The sequence below is a fragment of the Lathamus discolor genome, chromosome 3 (genome assembly GCF_037157495.1).
Source record: "Lathamus discolor isolate bLatDis1 chromosome 3, bLatDis1.hap1, whole genome shotgun sequence".
Taxonomy (NCBI): Eukaryota; Metazoa; Chordata; class Aves; order Psittaciformes; family Psittacidae; genus Lathamus; species Lathamus discolor.
In genome coordinates this window covers 94,311,031-94,323,646 of record NC_088886.1, presented here as the reverse complement: position 1 = coordinate 94,323,646, position 12,616 = coordinate 94,311,031, and positions in this window count along the sequence as shown.

Here is a 12,616-nt window from a genome sequence, read left to right as displayed (position 1 = left end):
CAGCAGTATTTACAGGGAAGACTTTAATTGCTTAAATAGATAGGGTAAGAAAAGCTGTATTTTTATGATGTATGTTTCTATACACATTAACCATGTCTATACATTGCTGCTTTTTTTCTCACCTGCTGAAGAAGCCATCTAACAAACTGAGGTCTAGACAGAAAAAGTATAGATGCAGCTACAGTAAGGATGTGATTTTATGGTCAGCTTCACCTAGCTGAGCTCTGAAATGCTACTTAAAAGGACAGACCTTCTTTTCCACCATTTCACCTGTCTCTCCTCCACACTTTGTGTCAGCACATGTGGTTGCATGCCTCAGCAGTCAGCCAGATCCGCTCCCCATTGTGGCAGTCTGCACAGCTGGGTGAGTGCTACTGCTGACACAACAGCAAGGACAGGGGACAGACTTCCTTTCACCACCTTTTCAGTAATTTAGAAATAGATTAGCCACGGCTGATACAAAACTACACCCAAGTATCACCCCTTTTTGGTGATGGAAGGAAACAATAGATTTCCATATTATTTGTTGCACAAGAAATCACATTAATGATAAAAAAAAGCATTTGGGATACCTGCCTTTATGATACTATGTCATTGTTAATACAAATAGAAACAGATAAAAGGAGACAAATGCTTGTTTCAAGAGATGGGACAATACATGGAAAAGTTACACCAAGTGAAATGAAACTGTAAAAGAAGGTTTTGTAACCAGAGAACTGTGAGGCTTGAACATTCATTTTTCATTACTTTCTCATCTCCATCTCAGAGAATACTACTTGCAAAACTACATTTAATGCTGGTGTCATGCTAATTAGTACTACATGAAAAGCTGGCTTAGGAGGCAGATTTAAACCAAATGGTGGAAAAGGCAATACACTAGTGGCTTCAGCAGGATTTCAATGATGCTTTTAATATTTGTTTCTTCCTTTTATCCATCTCCTACTCTCTGCTAAATTCACAAGGAAGACTGCAGAAAAACTTCAAGAGGTGTAAAAAGAGAAGTCTAGGGGAGTATAGAACGAATAGTGCAAAATCAACTTTTTTTTAGAAACAGAAATTTTTACTATTGAGGAAAAAGTGTCAGAGGAAGAATTGAATAATAGGAGAAAAATGGGACAGATTCTTCTACAGCAGTTAGCACTATCCATTATCAGAGCCAAGATATCAGACGAGATAGATCACTGCTCAGATCCTGGATGACTTCTATCTAATTTACTACCCTTCACATCATCACCAGTGACATGGTGCTCAAGCCTTGATCCTCCAAGACAGCAGGATTCAGACTCCAGTACTCAGTTCTACACTAGGATATACAGCAGCTGTTCCCACAGCCATCAGCAGAAGCTGCATGGATACCTATTTCCTGGAAGGGTGGGGTGAGAGAACTTGGAATGCAACTACTGAAAGTTCAAGTCAACAGGTTTGGAAACTTGGCAAGGACAACGCAGACAAATAACTCAAGGTTTGCAGGGCATCTCTGTGACTGTTATAAATCAGATGAGTACTGCTCAGTTCAAGGGAACCTGCCAATACGTGACAGATGAGCACCCACTCCTTTGCAAATGCCTCTGAATCTTAGTATCTGAACCACTTGGATCTCATCCAGCTTTCTAGTGCTTCCTCCAGCCTAGGAAGAAGGCAAAAACTATGCAAAATGCTCTGCCATTCTCCACACAAAGAAAAACAAAATCACGTTTGATCGTGAAAGTTGATGCTTCACTTCTTTACAACAGTGCAGATGGGAAGAGGAGCTGTAAAAAAGAATAAGGAACTTTTCTTGTCTTCTTTCTATTCCCTGCCCTCTAAGTGCTTTCCTGCTGCTGACAGAATTGAAAGTCAGGCCTGGATGAACCCAGCAGAGATACCCAGAGGCACCAGAGAGTGCTGGGCCTCTCCCAATGCCACACCGCAGTTCAAAGCCTTGAAAGGCTGCAGAACTCCCACCGTGCTGCAGTTCAGCTTCCCACACGAAGAGGCATATTACCTAGCAGCATACTCTCCTCAGCACGTCTCTACTATGACAAGAGGTCCATATCTCCTCTGCCTTCTACCAGTATGATCACATACTTCTCTCATGGTGCACAAACAATGAGCATATTTGCTCCTAATGTTCATTATATCTCTAGCCTCTTGTTAGTGCCAGCCAAAGCTATTTGCTGAGATTTACTGACTGCTTCTGCCCCAGTTCCACCTTTCCATGTACACAGCAAGGCTGTCTCGAGGATTTTTGAGATAATAGACCCTGTAGTAAACAGGAGCCTCGAGATGCAATGTTACTCCATGCACGCTGTGCACTCACAAGTCCTGCACAATGTGTGCACGGATGTGACCTGTGCTGGACATAGCAAAATTACTTTTCTGCATATGTTCAGCAGCTTTTTTCTCTAGCACCCGCTACCACCAGGGTCGAAAAAGCACCCAGCTGATGTGAAATAATGGAGAAAGCTTTTCTGTGAGCTCTTCATATGAAGTGTGAGATTTTACTGGGCAGTTACAGAGGACATCTGGCAACTCCTTCACTACCTGATGGGATTTGGAGATGTCTCCACACCGCTACTGCAACAGACTGCTTAGTCCTGGACCTTGCAGTCTTTAGGCTTACTGATCAAAATAAGTATGAAGTAAAGAGGTAAAATACAAATGAAACAAAGAGCAAACCAAACCTTCTTAAAACATAGCAGGATTTCATCCAAGTTTGGGAAGAAGTTCATTCCTTAGCAGAGTAAGCACTAGGATACTTGAACTGTTGATTTAGCCAACATGCTAACAGCAGCAAAAGATGGCTGCTAGTTGCAAGATCTGGTTCTACTAATACCAGCATCCAAAACAATTGAAATTGTCAGGCATCTGGTTTTGGCTGTTACAGAAAGTCAGGCAGGACCAAACTCTAGACAGAGACGTGAATTTTACTGTATTTCAGGGCTGATGGTGAGAGGGTTGAAATATGGAATTCTAGGCTTCATCTAGCATATCTTCAGTAAAACTATCACATTTCTCTAACCCCACTGCTTTCCCAAGATGCTGCTGTGTTATGTGCTGAAGGGCTGGGAGGAGAAAAGGAGTGGAGGAGGGGAAAGAGTTCCTAATTCTTCCTTATTGCCCATCTTCCTGTTTTCATGGCTGTTCAGAGGATTGTCTTTCCACAAGCAAACGACTAGAGACAAGCTCACCCCAAATGTATGTTCTCTCATGTTTCAAGCACTTGCTCTCTGTTCTTGCTGAATGTTTAGTTACAGCATGAAAAATGGATATGCGGAATGAAGACATTTCCCCTTTGACTAGCACATTTGCAGAAGGTATGTCAAGGATCTGAGGCAAGGGGTACGGGCAAGCTTTCAAGAAAGTTTCCCCCCCCCCTTCTCCTTTGCTTGCTTATTGGAAGAGCAATAAATATCAAGCAGACAGGCCCTTCTCACAGTTACAAAGCCTACCTGTAACTGAGCTGGATAATTAGCAGCCTTGAAGATGATATATGACTTTCATTACCCTTTGGGACTGGAGACTAAATGAGGACAGAGCTAATTGCCGTGCAAAGCAGTTTGGCATGAATGAGAAAAATGCAGGCGCTGTCTCCTGCCAAAAAAGGGCCCTATTGCTGCTCTGATCTCATGGCTGGTTTTTGCCGCAGGAGTTCACTTGGTGTCCATAAATCATGGTCTGCTTACAGCTGAAACTGCACTGAGTCATCAACATGCAATAAGCTGAGTGACAGATTCCAGCCTGACTACATTAGAACTTCAGACTTAGTCCTCCCCCCCTCCCCACACTACCCGTACTTAACAGAAAATTAAACCCAGACTACACAGACATGAAGGCTGTGAGAAACACAAGGCTTGTTTACTTGACAATAGTTTTTTAAGACTGATGTTTCCAGGAAATAGCATCATGCATTTTGAAAGGGAGAGGGCCACAAGTACTGAATTTATTAAATGACCCCCCTATACCATTTGGTTTGCTCTCCCTCATATAATTGCTGATTAAAATGTATTACCCTCCTTTAATGATCTAAAGTGGCACTTTGTCATCTTAGTTCTTATGGAGATGGATTTAGTCAGCTATCTGAGAAAATATTTTGCTGCTCTTTAAAACGAGGCTAGAAGAACCTGAAATCTGATTGCAAATCTGCTTCCAAAGTGACCTGGAGCACATTAACATCCATATTCTACCCTTAAGAAGTGCGGGCTTCTGGGGAATCTAAACTATCAGTGTAAAAGAGAGTCCTTGAAGATACTCTTTTCCTCTCCCCATTCTGTTTTACAGAAGATTTTTTGCTTTTCCCTAAAGGTACCTTAGGTCTATTTTTTTTTTTTAATGGAAGAGATTGTGCTGAATTTGCAATATGGTAACCTGTCAGATCCTAATCAATTAGCCCACATCAGCTCAGTATAAGGCAGATACCAATTTAACTCACAGAGCTAAGCCTTCTGATTTTCTCTAAGGGCAGTCACATAATTCATTCTTTGTAGTGCCAAATTATATTTGACATTTAATTTAAAACTCAAGGTACCATAATGCAAAATCTCACTAAAAATAATGGTGATAAAGCAGAGGAACATTTCATTTGACAGTGAGGATTTTTTCAGCTTATTTATGCACCCAGACTTTCCTTCTCCCCCACCTTTCAAAGCCCCAAACTCACCAGTGCTGGTTACTCAGACAATCACTTTCAGGTGATTTTAGCATCTACAGGTTCTTGCATACAGTAAAGGGGCACTTGAAGGTGAAGCAAAAAAGCTGTCTTCTGCTTGCCTTTTGGTGGGCAAGCTCTCCTCTCCCTGACAACATGTAGGCTCAAAGGCATTTCATGTATCATTGCAGCTGTAGTTAGTAGTAAAAAGAAATATTTCAGTAGTGCGGCTGGGCTACCTGGAATGGTTGTGTGTGGACTGGGGAAGGGGAAGTCAGCCTGAAAAGGCTGAGTTTTTTAACTTTTAGGAGACCCACCACACAAAAAAACTAAATGAAAATATTTCAGTGGCTTCATCACCATTCTCTGCCATGCAGTAACTGCATTCATGGCCACCTGGCACAATGGAAGCCTGTCGGTTCATGAAGCACATCCAGACGCTGACAGCACAACTTCATAGACAGACAATAATAAAAAGACCAAGTTCTCCTTTCTTGAAATGTGCAACACAGTGCCAGACTGTGGGGAGTTCTAGTCATCAGCTTAGTTGGCATTTCCAGTGGATGAACAAACTCTAATAAAAACACTAGTTGGAAAAGACACGCAGCAATCTCTGTTCAAGGTGAGTTGCTTGTAGGGACTAACTATTTCTGCTGGTATTGTGCAAAATGCCAAGTAGCCAGTGATTTGGCTGGCTAATCCAGAGCAGATCTATGAAAAGAGAAAGTAATGGATAACAGTAGGCTCTACTTTGTTGAGACAATACCATATAGCAATAAGCAAAGTGCATCAGCAGCGAAATCCTCCTGAGAGTGACTCAACTTTTGTCCTGTCAAAAACCAGTTACTACTTTGCAATAAAAAGAAGCAAATGTCTAATGCTCTCATCCTTTATGTGCCAGATTAGCTCTTAGGGGAAAAAAAGTCATCACTGGTCGCAACATGCTTCTTAACATAAGATGGATGACTCGAATTCTGGGACATTAGGTCTTACTGAGAATTTCAGTCCCTCATCAAGATGAATAAAGTCTAGCATTGAATTCTGGTATTTTTGGAGTGAGTCTATAGGCCTCAGGTTAGGCATTCTTGCTTTACTTCACATTTACATGTAGGTGCATGCATATGCACTGGGATTCAAGTTCAAAATCTTGCCCATTGGCCAATGTATACATATCCATTTCTTTCATTACTTGCTATATGCTCCGTATGTATTCTTATAGAAAACACAGGGTATTATCTGGGGTATGAAACATGGACAGGAAATAAGGTGGTTAGTCCCAGAGTAAGAAAGTACATTATCAGCATACTTGGAAACAAAAGAAGCTGTACTTGATGTTGATGCAGTGTGCCTATGTGACAGATTAAAATTAGTAAGGCAATTGTGATGGCGTAACACTGCTGTAAGATTTTGAAAACATTCCATCAAATTTCACTGTGAAATATAAAAACACAACCCCAAAAACTTCTGGAAAAGCAGTGCTTTGGTGTTATATAACACAGAGGGCTCCATTCTATGGTATGTATCCTGTAATGCAGCTCTTCCAGACTTCCTGAGCTGAGACTGTATCAAGTCCTTTATTTTCAGTAGGAAGGATTTTGGTTTTTTTTAATAGCAAGGACAAGCATACACTTCACAAGTCTAGATAATTGCTTTCTTAATCTAACTGTACTTCGGCTTTTATGGCATCCTGTGGCAAAAAGTTCCACAGTTATTAATGGCTTTTTACGTAGAAAAGCACTTCCATTTGTTTCAGCACTTTTATGGTTTTCAGAAATAGAGAATAAGCATTTCCTTTGTACAATTTAAGATACATTGGTACATTTTACTTGGGCTTTTCTCATATGGAATCCTTTCCAGAAATTGGTTTACTGATGTTACCTTTTCTAAACCTTGTATGCACAGTCTTTTTGTGTTCAGGACAAGAAACACATATAACTCTCAAGATGTGAACCTGTTATAGATTTGTATCATATACTTCATACTCAGTATTGTCACAGAATCTTTTGCAACTATGAATTTGTGTAGGTGTATATAAAAGTGAAAACAAAACAAAACAAGACCTGCTCACCAAGCTAATGGCAATATTTTGGCACATAAAAATACACGTGCACAAAATCATTAGAGCATTTCCACCAACTAATGGTTTTGCACCATTGTTTTGAGAAAATTTTGTCTGCAAATATTTCTTTTAGAATAGTTTGAATGTTTTCAAAAAAGGACATTATGAAAATACTAACACGACTGTATTACTGTAAGGAAGCTGGATTAGTTGAAAAGCCATTTTAGTAGCCTATTTGTATCATGAATTTTTTGCTATTGCAGAGATAGAAGCTTTAAAAATAGTGAACAGTTTAAAAAAAGTAGTGAAAAGTACATGGGTAAATACTCAGATTGGAAAACTGATATATTGTACTGCAAGGAATCTTTAAATGTAAGTGAAGGAATAAATGCATTTACTAAGATTTCAGGCTCTCAGATACATGGTTAGTTTCAAGCGCCAAGAACTTAAGCACCTTCACTGAAAAACAGATAAATAAATACATAAGTGAGTCTAACTTAAAATTTATCCTTTCTAAAGGCCTTGTCCTTAATCTTACTTCAAATATAAGATTTATCATATTGCTTTGCAAGCGGTGTATCAAATATGGGGAACTAAATCAGAACCTTTGCATTCAGTAAGGAATCTGCTTTTTAATTACACTGTGCAAAAACATCAGTGATAAACCCCTTATAAACAGAAAACTAAATCATTGGGTAGGAAGCGGTAAGACTGGAATGCAGAGAGAGAGAGATTGAAAGAAAGGATACAAATGATCTCATGACACTTACACAGTGTAATTTCTGGAGAAAATTCTACTTCAATTTACAATGATATAAAGAAGGCTCAGAAATAAGCTCATTTCCTCCTCATTTAAAATACTGCCAGACAAATGGATTATGTTTTTTGAATCCTTTATGATATGGGATTCTACAATTAATAACACAGACGCATTTGTTACCGTCCTTAATCATGGATATTTGTGCAGCGATTTTGGTAAGCTCTACTCTGGACTAATTTAAACTCATTTAAATCCTGCTCAGCTCTGTTTAGGAGTATCCACATAACAAACCTGGTTTTGACCACAATTACTATTCCTTATCACATTGATACTGAGAAGCGTTTTCCGAAGCACAAGCAACAATCACTTGGAACAATATGAATTCCTTGGCTAGTATCTGTCCATACTACCTGAGGAGCTGTAGTGCCTTGTGTTGCCTTGTCAGTGTTTGATCAAAATATTTCTGAAATTCCAGGATCATTAGCACCACAATATTCCAAGTGCTGTAAGAAGCTATAACTCACTTTTCAAATAGGATAAGCAGAATTTGCTGCTATTCCACGATACATAACACAATAATAATAAATAAATAAATACTAATAATGCAATAAAAATCAATCCTCTAGCCAAAAGCAGTGAAGTCTAAATTGACAGATAACAAAAGATAGGGGAAAAAAAAAAAAAAAGAGGAAAAACTATTACTCTCAATTTATAGTTTAGGGAACAAAACCGCTGAGAGAAAACAAATGTTTTGCTCAAGATTGCCAGGACTGGGCAAAACAAGGACAAAAATTCAATTCAGATATCTTCAGACTCATCATGGATCCTGTATCGCAAAATCATTTTGCTCAGTGAGTGAATGGTAATCACTGACCAGCAGCCTCTTAAATTCAACAGGAACAGCTTTTGCTATATTCAAAGGGGATTTTGATCAGAGTCCACTGGCTTACTCAATGAATGCAGGTAAAAGAAACCTTCAGCTAGAATAAAGTTGAGGTCATACCACAGCAGACTAGATTTCTTTATTCTTAAGGCATCTTTAATTCAATGGCCATGAATAATATAATATTCATGGAGTCCCATCAGGTATTCGGATCTGTGTCTAAAGATACTTTACACTGTTGGTCTGATAATTCTAACTAAAACTGGTAAAGTGATATACAGGCACTTGAAAACAGTATTGGGATAAAAAATAACAAATTGAATAAAGGAGAAAAAATAAGCTTGCTTTAGCCTGAAGGGAGTAAAATTGAAACCTTTTAACCTTACACATAAGTTCCACATCATCGCTTTTTAAAATCAGTAGAAAATCATTTAAAATCAAATTGATTTTGGCTTTTACATTCAGATACACTTCAGCTTTTCACTTACTCGCCTATACAAGTAATGTCTTCAGCCAACCTGTGTTCAGAATGGGTTGAAAATCAGTTTGTATGTCCACATGCTCATTGGAATTTTCTCATTTCCATTTCACTCAGAGCCAATCATGATCAGATTAACTTGCTGGGGAATATGTCAAGAGGCTGATTTCATGGGTGTTTTAACAAAGAAATGGTTCCTAATGCAGTGAAACATTTTTTTTTGCTTATCACACATTGTCTATTGCCCATTTTGTGCCAAGAAATGGGAAGACAGATAATCAGAAGAGTTCATATTTATTCTGAAAAGCTCTTTTCTCCACTGTGCGTAGACCCATAATAAATCACAGGAAAATATTTCCTAGTGTACATCTGCTTGTTTCCACTAATAAAATCTGGAATATCTGTAGCCTTCCATGTATGGAATGGTAGAGTATACTCCTGAACTGGGCACTCCTCTGTTCACTTGCTGCCATCCAACTGTGGATCATTTGGACTGTATAGCTGTTATCTGAACTGACATTTAGTCATCCAGTCTGAAAGCAAGTATGCTGAAATGATGCAACATAACACACTATCAAGGCTGTAATAGGACATAGAACACCTGCTATTGACATGGATAGAAAGAATAAAATGCTCTGAATTGCTTTGTTTTCAACATTCTCTTCACCATGCTCCTCACATGTCCACTTTTCCTTAATTTGTCACTGATGCTTTAAGGAGAAAGAAACAGCATAGCAGAAGAATAAGAAAATGTGGAGCAGATGCCCAAGTTCTATTACAGACTCTGTTGGTGACTGGGTAAGCTGTTTATAGCATTGTATCAAGTTCATTGATTTAGACGGTTTAGTTTTAGGTTTCCAAACTGAGATGTTCATGGTCTGCTTTCCACTGTGAGTCAGTACTTCAACACTCCTCATCTTCAAAAAAGAGTTAGAATGAGTCTGCAAATAAGGTGGTAAATATCTCAAGCACTGCATCTAAAAACTGAACGTTTGCAATTAAATGATATCAGGAAAATATTGACTGTAAGCTCACAGGAGGTCAATTTACTTGCCTATAAATGAGAAATTAAAAGTGCATCAAGAGGAGGTATGTTGTGGGTTCGAACAATGCTTTAAAGGCCTCTGCAAGTCTCAAATAAGAAGTCAAAAATCCAAGTGCAATTATTACATTGCAGAGAGGATGAGTGGGAATGGAGTGGGAGGTTACAGAACCTGATAATATCAAGGATCTGAAAGAGATTAAACTATTTAACTATTCAGCAGTGAAAAGAAGTCAAGAAGGATCACTGCAGACAAGGAAGGAAAGACAATATAGAAACTGACTTGTGCAGGCTGACATTCCACTTCAAAGGGTATTAGTGCTAGAGAGTGGTTACAAAACTGTAAGTCTTTAAAAACAAGTCTGATTTAATAAATATTTACTAAATTGTATAAGAATTACCTGGCATCAAGCTATAAATATTAAATTGCAATGTAAATATTAAAAGAAAGATGTTTTTTCAAATAATCAATTTAAGATTATAAGATTTTTTTGTATTAAACATAAAAAATAGTAAAAAAAATCCCTGAGAGTCAAACAAAAACCCTGACGGTTAGATTCCAAAAGAACAATCCACTCAGAGTTCCTTTCATGTGCCAACAACTATTATTTATATTGTTTATGCACTTTCATCATGACAGCCCTAACACTGAGCAGAGCAGATAGAGTATAACAGTTACCACATTAGAAAAAAAGCTCTCAGAAGGTAAATAAAGTGAAGTGAGGCTATATTTTTGGATCTTGTGAGATGTAAAGCCATTCTGATATTCTGTTTGTATTGATTACTTCATATTGTTTAATGAATTTCTGTACTCTTTCTACAAAATAAATATTGGCTCAATGAATAGAGCCTGCATTTTAAGGAACCACCCTATTAAAACTGGTTTTGTTTGTGCCTGGAGAATCAGAACTGTTCCAGGCAGTTTGCTTCACATTTTACTTGAAAGCTCCCATTCCATTAGTATGACATTGTTTCTGAGACAAAGCTTAACCATAGTGTCTTTCCCCTTTAAAAGGTAATGACACCATCTAAGCAAAATAACAGTGGGTGGAAAAAAAAAAAAAAAAAAGACCCCCATTATAGCAAACTGTGGTATTAATGAAATTCTGTTTGTATTAAAATTTTCTTTCAACCCTGGTCTTCCTGTTCAGGGGGTAGTGTCAACCTGTCAAACTTTTAATCAAGAGAAGTTCATTGATGCTTCCATTATGTCAAAAAGCCTCACCTAGGTGACTTCAAGGGGAGACAGCAGGTTTGACTTTCTCAACATCCAAGGCTATGAATTTTTCATTTCTCACCCCCAACTTTTAATTTCTAGTGTATGTATATGAATAGGCAGAATGTATCTTTTTATTGCAGCAAAACTATAAGTACTGTAGATTTGCAAACTAAAGCCAAGAGAATAAAAAAAGAGATAAATACATGAAAACTACTTTCTTCATTTATAGGCTGGTAAAAAGTGGTTACTGAGAAGGTTGAAATCTAGGTGTTCAGAAAGCCTTTTACATGACAAATACTTCAGCTAAAATTTCACAGTACAGCATTATGATTCACAATTGAGAATCTCCATAGAAATGATTTTATTGAGGTGTTGCACTTGCAGATACGCTGATATTAATGACATAATTCAGCCTAATAAAGAAACCTCATTCTATTGCATAGAACTCAAATTTGGGGCTGGATGCTGACCTCCAGTGATAGCTGCTTTCCAGCAATTAGCAAGAATTAAATGGATAAAAAGTCAGTTTAACCAGGTAGCTGTACCTTAATGCTCGGTGGGAGAATGCTGTATTTGGGAAACAAAAATTTAAATGCCCACGTCAGCTTTTCAATGCCTTTCTTTGCATCATATCACTTATTGTTCTGCTACAGGTGAAGTTGTAGGGGAACTGTGACTAGGAACATCTCCTCCCTGATCCCAGGGAATTCAATATCTTGAGGGTGCTAAGAAGGTAATGGTAGCAGAAAGCAGCCTTACGGCAGTTCTGATTTACATCTCAATATTGACACATTATGTGGTTGACCCGGTGTGAAAGTAAGAAAGATTTCCATACTATACGTTGCAGAGAGAAGACAAGTCTCAAGGAAAAGTCTGGTCCTCCTAGCTCCTCAATTTAGTTCTGCAAAAGTTTGACTGAATTTCTGTAACAGAGTTTCTGCTTCTACAGTTTCTACCATAATCAGGAGCAAACCCATCTTTTTTTATTCACAGTAAGACCCATTATTTATCAAGCACATGTATGGTGAGATGAGTTTTGACTGAAAATACTGTGCTGCTTCGTGATCAGGAAGCGAAGTCAGGGAGAATTAAGAAATCCTGAAGATATGGTTAAAGGAGCCTCCTGATCTTGGGTACTTAAATAAGTTCGCAAAGGCATATTAACAGGGAGTGTACCACATAATCCATTGAAATAAATTACTCTTCACTATTCTGCCAAAGGAAAGATTATCATCCAAACAGTTTGGCAGGTTTTGTTGGTTTTTTTAAACATATCATGTATAATTAGAAGATGACTATATGCATCATTTATAAAGCCAAACAACAAGACCAGAACTCTAGTAATGTGAAATGACCTGCTAATTACAACACTGGTTTAAATTATGTTCCTAGGTATAACTTGCTCTTTCCAAAATGGGCTGGATAGCTGAGCTATTTATTCAGCCCTAAAGACCAATTTCATTCTTGCAAACATATTGCATGTTTAAAATATAGTAAGGTTTAAATCGTTCAAGCTTATTGTTTTAACTTCCAGCATTTCATTACTTA